Raw genomic sequence first — 9,428 nt, forward strand, 5'->3', positions numbered from 1 at the left:
CCTCATTGAGAAGGCAAGCAACTCAATACAGGTTATACACATGTAGTCATGCAAAACACTTCCATAGTAGTCATGTTGTAAAAAAACTAAGTATATTTACCTGGGACTAGGGCTGGGACCAAGCTTCTTCCTCACTATGGTCACAGACTTTTCCTACTGACCTTCTAAGTTGTCTTTGGTGTTCGTGGGTTGAGAAATCTGGAAACCACCACAGCTGCCCGTAATTCTGTCCTCTGAGGCCTGCTCCAGGTTTGCTGAAGAGTGTTTCGCCTGCACACCATGCTGAACTGAGTTCCTCTCCCTGCCCGGTGCAATATACCTTTCTGATCAACCATCCAGGTTATCTTGGGCTGGAAATTTGTTTCACTCTGTCTTTTTTTGGGTTCGGCTGCTTTAGAATTTGTTCAGAGCCATTTTTTTACAGATATTTGGAGGGGTTTGGGGGAGAGCTCAAACAAGTCACTGCTTTTACTCTGCCACCTTGGTTCCGCCCAACCCTGATTTGGGGTATTTGTGGAGGGGTTAGGAGGTAGAGACAAAAGGTAGTTATGAAGTATTTTTTTAAAAAAATCTACCATTACATACAATCATTTACCTATAATTTATAGGACCATAGGAAAAGAGATAAAGATCTGGAAGAAAGATCAGGAGTTATCTAATCCAACCACTTGATTTTACAGAGGAGGAATTTGAATCCCAAGGAGATTAAGTGACTTGTCCAAGGTTACAGAACTGTGACATGTCAACAACAGGATTTGCACCTAGTTCCTTGTGACCCTCAATGTCAGCCCTCTATCCATTCTGCTGTGCTGCATTTACTTGGTAAAGTTAATACTCAACAAAAATAATACCTTTTCCTGCACCTAATTAAGAGAGATAACGAGTCATTAGTGCAATGTTGGCCATGATGCAGAAGATTTTGGTTGCAATCACACTTCTCACTTTATCTAGGGACACATACATAACTCATTTCACCTTTAAGCCTCAACTACAAAATGCAAATAATAATATTCATATTACCTATTTCATAGATTGTTATCAGGAAACTACTATGCAAGTGTAATTATTATTGATAATTCATGAGCCAAGCAACCAGAGTTGTTAGTACAAGAAGATACCAAGTTATTTAGCTCCTTCTGCCAGCAAAAAGGCAGTTTCTCAGTCTATCACCCAAAGTTACTCAATCTAAAGCATGATAGGACTGATGGGAGTTCTAGTGGGAAGCTACTAAATTTATCCCTGAAGCAAAATATACTTGTCTTGCGTAAAATTCATTAAGCACAGTCTTGGATTTGGGCAGAGTTTCTTTCAAACTGAAATTCAAAATATGAACAAGACACATGAAGAAATGTATGTGAGGAATGAGTGATGGCAATTTGGGATAGATTAGAAAAGAAATCAATTGCATTGTATCCAAACTCTGCCTCCAGGAGGGTGTCACTATATGCTAATATGCTAAATAATTTTAATATTTCTTTACTGACTCACTTGAATATGTGCAAAATTCTGTTTCTGGCAGAAACTATAAACTTCCTAGACAACCAAAGGAATAACAACCCACATAAAAGTGTTAACAATAATGGCATTGTTCTTACTAGCTCAGCCCCTTGAAGAGGAAAAAAAAATACGTATAGTCATCTGTCTCACAAGCAAAAACCTTCATAAACAATTCTTTTTCAACCTCTCTGGAGCCCCAAACTTGGGCTTGGCTGCATTAAAATGAATGAAAGAGAAGAATTCTCAGAGAATGCCCTGATCTATATCCAAAGGACAAACCTAATGACTCCCAGTCTTTTGTCTTAGAAAACAAGATGGTCCTATGGAACTAATCTACATCATTTTTATGTAGACGAATCCACTCTTCAATAGAACAGAGAAAAGGATGATCACAAGTGAGGTATGTGAAGCTCAGAATTACCTTTTGGGGAGCTAATCATCAGTCATTTGACGATATTTCTTACATGTTGTTATTACGATTTGTACTTTGTTCTTGAAGTGGACTCTGGTGTCAGGAAGTGATGTCATGACTTGCAAGTGATTTGGATTTAAGTACAAGTCACCAGCTTCACTTTCTCCTTCAGTGCCAGGATGACTGGAAATGGTCCCCATTTCTGGAATAATCTTGTATCTCAGTATTGTGTCCAACAATATGATACATATACAAAGGCATCATACAAGGTCTTGATTCTCAATTAGACAAAGCATACACACTTATTCATTCATTTACCATTCATTCAACAATCATTTATTAAGTGCTTGCTTTATGCAAGAAAAAAAACAATTTACAAACCAAATACAATAAATGTTTATTATGTACCTACCATATAATAGTAATAGTTTAAGCCTTGTAGGTACAAAGATAAAAGGTAGAAATTTCCTGAAGAACTTTAAAACTTATAGAGAAGATGACAATAAGATACAAAAACCCTAATATGAAATATGAGAATATAGGAAAAATTCCTCCCACTAAAAGTTAGTCCCTTCCTTAAATTTTGCTTCAGACCCTTCTCTGGATTTTGTCTCCATCCTAACAAAAACAACCATTGTAACAAGATAAGATTAGATGAAGTTTTGTCATTCTTCAAGGATTACAAAAGACTTTAAATTAATTATTGTTTGAGCACTCTTTATCATTTTCAACTTTGCACACTACTTATTTACAGACATGCATCTTCCCATTATTCTGTAAGGTAGGGATAGTGTTGTTGCTGCTGCTGATGATGTTGCTGTTGCTTTTCTCCTTGTAATTATTATCATTTTTAAAATTGCTAGCCAATAACATGCTAAATCAACTTACAGAACAAGAGTTAAATATGGTTCTGGCAATGAGAATGGCAAAGGAGGTATAAATGAGAACTTTGTTTCAGCATTTAAATCCACTAGACTTGGAAAATGACTACTTGTGAAGGTTAATGTTGATAGCAAATTAAAAGATAATTCTCAGGTTTTGAGTTGGGATGACAAGGGGAATGGTAGTGAGAACAGAAATGGGGAAAATCAGAGGAGAATTTGTTCAGGAAGGCGGTGATATCAGTTTTAGAAATTTGACTTGAAGTACTGGTGAGACATTCCAGAAGACAGCATAGTTGGAAATATGGGACTGATGTTCAGAGAAGATTTGAAATTTAAGAATATAGATTTGAAAACTATCATGCAGAGTTAATAATCAAAGAGGTAGGATTTGATCAGACTGCTAATAATTAAATAAACAAATTACCATATATGACGATACTCGAAATTATGTCACAAGGAGACATGATTAACTGCCAAACGCTGGATCCTCCAGTAATTTCATGCACATTTATTAAGTGCCAACTGTGTGCCAGACACTGAGTTAAGTGCTAGGGACACAAATGAAGTAAAAGACATTCTCTGTCCTCAAGGAACTCATAACTTAATAGAGGAGAGCATGCAAACAACTGTATAGAAACACTAAACTATATGGAGGAGAAATGGGATATAATCGAAAGATGACATAACATTGTTGTTTGTCCTTTGTTTTTGAAGAGGACCAGTAACATCACAGTGTAGTGTCTTGGCTCATGCATGAATTGGATTAAGTCGAGGCAGAGTTGTGCAGAGTCATCACCCTCACTCTCTCTGCCAGAGTCACTGAAGTTCAGTGACAAGACAAAAGTCAGAATGACTAGTGATGGCCCAGGATGTTATGGATGACCTCAGAGTCTTTGATTTCTGACCAAGCTCAAAGTGCTCCACTGACTGATTCAGCTGCCTTCATGGCCATTGGAACAATTGCTCCCATTCTGCTGGGGGAAGTTCTTACATGCTTGGGGCAGACATCCTCCTAATGCACTGACAGGTTTGAGGCTTGTCAGTTACCCTCAACTTGGTTTAGCTTGTCTCAGAAAATGATTTTACTGGAATGTGGTTGCTGCAAATGCTACAGAGGAGATAGTCAACTAGAATGAAGAAAAAGTAGGAAAGGCTTCCCAGTGAAGGTGGCATTTTAGTTGGGACTTGAAGAAAGCCAGAGATGAAAGGAAGTAAATAGGAGGAGTGAGAGCATTCCAGGCCTGGAGGACAGCCTAGAAAATGTATAGAGTCTGAGGGAAAAATATCTTGTTTGAAGAAAAGCAAGGAGGAGAGTGTCACTGGACTGAAGATTATGGTAGGGGTGGGTGTCGACAATAAATAATGTGTATGAAGACTAGAAAGATAGGAAAAGGGAACTAGTTTGTGTGTAGGTTTAACTATCAAACAGAAGTGTCATATATGTGATAGGGAGCCAATGGAATTGTTTTGACGTGCTATAGGAAAATCACTGTGGCAGCTGCATGGAGAATGGACTGAAGTAGAGAACGAGAAAGTGATGAGTAGAGAATCACAACTAGGTTTCAGGCCTGAGGGACTGGAAAGATGGTGCTGTCCTCAAGAACAATAGGAAAATTTAGAAGGGAGTAGGGTTTAGAAGAAAAGAAAATAAATTCAGTTTTGAACATGTTGCATTTAAGATACCTATGGGACTCCCAGTTCAAAATATCTAATAAGCCATTGGATACATGAGACTTAAGTCAGCAGAGAGGTTCACTGAAAAAAAAAAAGATTTGAAATTACAAGAATAATTGGAAATCACTAGTGAAATATCAGAGAAGGGGAAGAGAGCTTAGGACAAAACCTTAGTCAGACCTTAATGAAATACCCAGCAAAAAAGACCAAGTAAGCTAAGATAGGAGAACCTGCAGAGAGAAGTATTTGAAAAAGCTACAAAGAAAAGAGTACCAAAGAGAAAAGGGGAAAGCTGTAGAGAGGTTAAGAAGAAAGAGTATTGAGGAAAAGTAATTGGACATGGCAATTAAGAGGTCATTGGCAACTTGGGAGAGAGAAGTTGTGGTTGAATGATGAGGTTAGAAGCCAGATTATAGAGTTAAGAAGAGAGTTAGAGGAGAGGAAGTAGAAGTACCTGTTGTAGTTGTCTCCATAAAGAGTTTAGCTATAAAAGGTAGATGACATATGGGATGATAGTTAGCAGGGATGAAAAGATTAAGGGAGAGTTTTTCGAGGAGGTTGAGACATGGGCAGGAGAGGTGGAAAATCAATGTGGTGAGAAAAGTGAATTTCTGAATTCATGAACATGGTGGGTAATGTTTGGTTAGGGCTTTGGAGAGTGGGGAAGATTAAGGAACACGGGAAAGAATCAGGTAGTGGGAGATGGGGAATGGGATTTGGATGGTAACCTACAGAAGTTCAGAATCACTGGGATGTGGAAGGTATGATCAGATGTATGTTAATCATTAGATAAAAAAAATTAGAATTATTTTCAAATAATCATGTTATGACCCAAGGATTGAATCTTTTCAGAGTGTTGTGCAGTTTGGGTAAGAAACAAGTACCTAGAGCATAAGGAGGAGTGATGTTATCCTTCCCCAAGGCAGGAGACCAGGACGGAAACTTGAAGAAATTGTGCCTTCTCCCCACACCATAGCAGTGTGAGACTAATATGATGGAAAGGTGCTTCTTCTCTTCCCACAGGAACATATGGATTTGTCTGGAGATGTACCAAATATTATGATAAGGCTCCTACCTCTCCCCTTCCCACGGAAGGCTGGAAGTCAAACAGGAGATGGGGGAAGCTGTCTTAAAAGTAGCAGCAGTTAAGTCAATGGAGCCTTGAGCCTGGAATCAGGAAGACTTGAATTAAAATCCTCTCTCAGACACATTACTAGCTGTATGACCCTGGGTAAATAACTTTACCTCTTCTTCAATTTCTTAAACTTCAAAATTGAGTTAATAATAACACCTACCTCCTGTGGTTGTTTTGAGGATCAAATGAGACAATATTTGTAAAGGAATCAGCACAGTACCAATGGTACATAGTAGGCACTGCATGAATGCTATCTGTTGTTGCTATTGTTGTTGTTAATTCCATAGAGTTAATTGCATTTCAAGTATCCATAAGACTAGATAACCTCTAAGGTCTCTTGCAGCTCTGTGATTCAACGAAATAGTGGGAATAAATCAGATTTAATAGTGGAGGCACATGTCATGTATTGAAGCAATATTTTGATAAGCTGCACTCTAGTGACATGATATAGTTAAATTCGTCCCCAATAATGTTCAATCAACTTCGAAGGAATACCATATGTAAGTACTGGGAGAAACCTGATTTAATAAGAACCATATATAGTACAGAGAGAATAGGGCTTTGGCCCAGAAATCTAATACCTGGGGAGGGTGATACTTCCACCCTGAGGCAACGACAGCCACTTAACCTTACCTCCTATTTCTCTCTTGGCCCATGCTACACCCAGGCACCAATACCAGGGTTACATCACTGCAGCAGTCTGCTTTCCAGACCACATTCCCCCAAAACTCCAAGAGGTTTAGGGCTAGATCACCCCTTCTCCTGGTGTTTCTATACTTACTGTGCCCCCACCAATGCCCTTCTATTTCTCAACTATTATTCCCACAGGTGTAAACACACACGCACACAACACACACTCATAACATACAATTAGGGCTCTAACTCCATTAAGTTCTTTACCTTCAAGAATATTTATTGAGAGGACCTAGCTTCAAAACACATTCATTCTGTCCTTTCTTATCTGCATAACCTTGGGCAAGTGATATAATTTCATTGTGTAAAAGTTTCCTCATCTGTAGAATGAGAGGCTTGTATTTGACCTCTGAATGTTTCTTCTAGCTCCTAATCTATGATACTTTCAAGCTACTAGTAAGCTACACGACCTTGAACAAATCATTTTGCCCAGAGCTTACTTTCTGTATTTGTAGAATGAGGACATTGGATTATATTATGACTAAAAGCCCCTTCAATTTGAAACTTCTATGATTCTGTATTCAAGACACAACCAAAGACAATATACTATCTCTGAACTCTAACAGCTTGGGTGTGCTGAGTGGGCCTTACAGAAACAACACAAGTGTACTCTTTCTAACCAGAGAAGACCAAGAAGACATATAATGAAATGGAGAGCACTTTGGGGTCTGATGTAAGAAGACCAAGTTTGCATCTCAGTTCTTGGGCTTACTGATTGTGCTGACTTGGACAAGTCACTAAAAGAAATTTACCAAGCCCACTAGGTTTGAGGCTGCACAGTCATCTTAATCTATTGCCTTTCCATCACCAAACAAATGACAAGGCATGACAATTCTATCTTCCCATCTCTTACTTCTATCCCCTTCTCACCACACATGATCATCACTCTGATTCAGGCCATCTTAATCACCTGAAGGCTCAACTCTCTCTGGTCCATCCTCCATACAACTTCCAAAAAGTATTCCTAAAGGACAATTCAGATCACATAACCCCTTCAATCTAAGAAACTCTACTGGCTGCCTATTGCCTCTAGAAAAAAACACAAGCCCAGCACAGTCTGGGTCCATATAACTTTCAAGCTTAGAACATATGATCAACTTTTATGCACTGTATGTCCAGACAAATTGGCAAATTTACATTTCTTCATTCATATCCCTGAGTCTTTGCACGAGTTGTCCCCATGCATGTAATTCATTTGCTCTCTATTGCTGCCCCTTAAAATTCCTAGCTTACTTCAAAGCTCCAACTCAGTGTCATCTTCTATAGGAAGCTTAACATGGTGCTCTCAATTTTTAATGTCTTCCTTTCCAGAAATCACTTAGCATTTTTTGTACTTGCTTTTCTGTGTATGTGCTATTATTTCTCAATACAAGATAAGTTTCTTGAGGGCAGAGTCTGTTTTATTTCTTTCATTTTATATCCCTAGCATCTATCTAGAACAGTGCCTAATGTATAGTAAGTGGTTAATAAATGCTTATGAATTGATCAAGTCTCAGTTTCCTAATGAATATAATGTGGGCAATAATATATAAAAAACACATCCCAGGATCATTTAGAATGATGGAATAGGTTTGTGAGAAAATGTACATAAAACACTATGATCAACAAGATCGATGAGGAAAAATTTGCAAAAAAGAGGAAGAAATTGCTTAAATGAATAAAATAATCAACAACGTAAAAGTGTTGTTAAAAAAGAAAGGGAGGGGCAGTTAGGTGATGCAGTGGATAGGCCCTGGATTTGAGAGCACCTGAGTTCAAATCTGGCCTCAGACACTTGACATTTACTAGCTGTGTGACCCTGGGCAAGTCACTTAATCCCATTGCCTGGGGGGGCGGGAGGAAGGGAAATGACTAATGTGATGTAAAGATGTACTAACAAAAGTATTTCATGAAAAATGTGAAAAGTGATTTGATAAAGCAGAAAGAATGTCAGATTAGAAGTCAGTTCAGATCTTGGCTCTTTCGCTACCATCTGTGTGACCTTGGACAAGTCATTTAACTTCTTTGGGTCTCAGTTTCATTAGTTATAAAATGGGAGAGCTGGACCAAAAAACCAAAACCCTTCCAGCTCTCAGGCCATGAACTTGGCTCTAAACTGAGAAGTGTGCACTGAATACAAGTTAGCAAAAAAATAGAGAAGGAAGGGTGGAAGCCAAAGTTAGATTTACTGTATCCCTTCAGGTATGTAAAAAATTAAGGGCACAGACTGACTTTCTCTTTTTACACATATAGTCTGGGGGAAAAAAAGGAGAGAGTAAAATTTATTAAGGAGGAATATTTTACTCTACTTCTTTAATTAAAATTTCTCAAAATGTGGATTTGTAATTTTTTAAAATGATATAATGTTCAACATAAGGTATGTATAGATTGGGATTAGATTCATATCCTTTAACCTGTAAAGGAATACACTACTACCCTAGAAACAATACATGTGATCTACAATACATAGATGACATTGGACTGAGTGTAAGCATACAAATATTTTTATTATCTCTCATTTTCTGTTAATCTGGAAGATTAGTACCATAAATGGCAAAAAGGGAGAACAACTAATTGCTGGTAAGGCTCAAAAAAGTGATGCTGAGGTTTCAAACTAAAAAGAATGGATGGTGTTCAAGTAGAGAAAAGCATGGATTCCCAATCACCACCTCCTTTTTTGGACCTCCTATGGCTCATTGCTGAATGATAAAATCATTCCCTCCCAGCAGAGATCATACATTATGATTCTGTTTCCCAAGGTTATGCTCTCACTTCTCTCAGGAATATGGCAAGAACAACTGTAACATATGGAAGTATTTCCACATTGTAAGTTGTTCAGAAGAGCAAAAAAATCTTAAAATAAAAAAGGCCTGTGATTTGAAAATACTGGCAAATGGAATATGCATTTTCAGATGTTCTTAGAATGACCAAACGCATTGCTAAATGAGGGGTATCTTGCCAACATTAAAAATCAAAAATAGGTGGGAGCAAGTAGTACAATTGAAAAAAAGTACAAGGAGATCTTTCTAGAATTTCTTGACTCAGAATGCTACCACTTCTCTGTTCCTTTGCTGCTTGGGGTAAGTCACTACCATCACAAATGAGTCCCTAATTCATACTCAGGTAATCAAATATCGTAAGCATATGAATACAC

This window comes from Phascolarctos cinereus, unplaced genomic scaffold, assembly GCF_003287225.1.
Source record: "Phascolarctos cinereus isolate Bilbo 61053 unplaced genomic scaffold, phaCin_HiC Scaffold_726;HRSCAF=1367, whole genome shotgun sequence".
Taxonomy (NCBI): Eukaryota; Metazoa; Chordata; class Mammalia; order Diprotodontia; family Phascolarctidae; genus Phascolarctos; species Phascolarctos cinereus.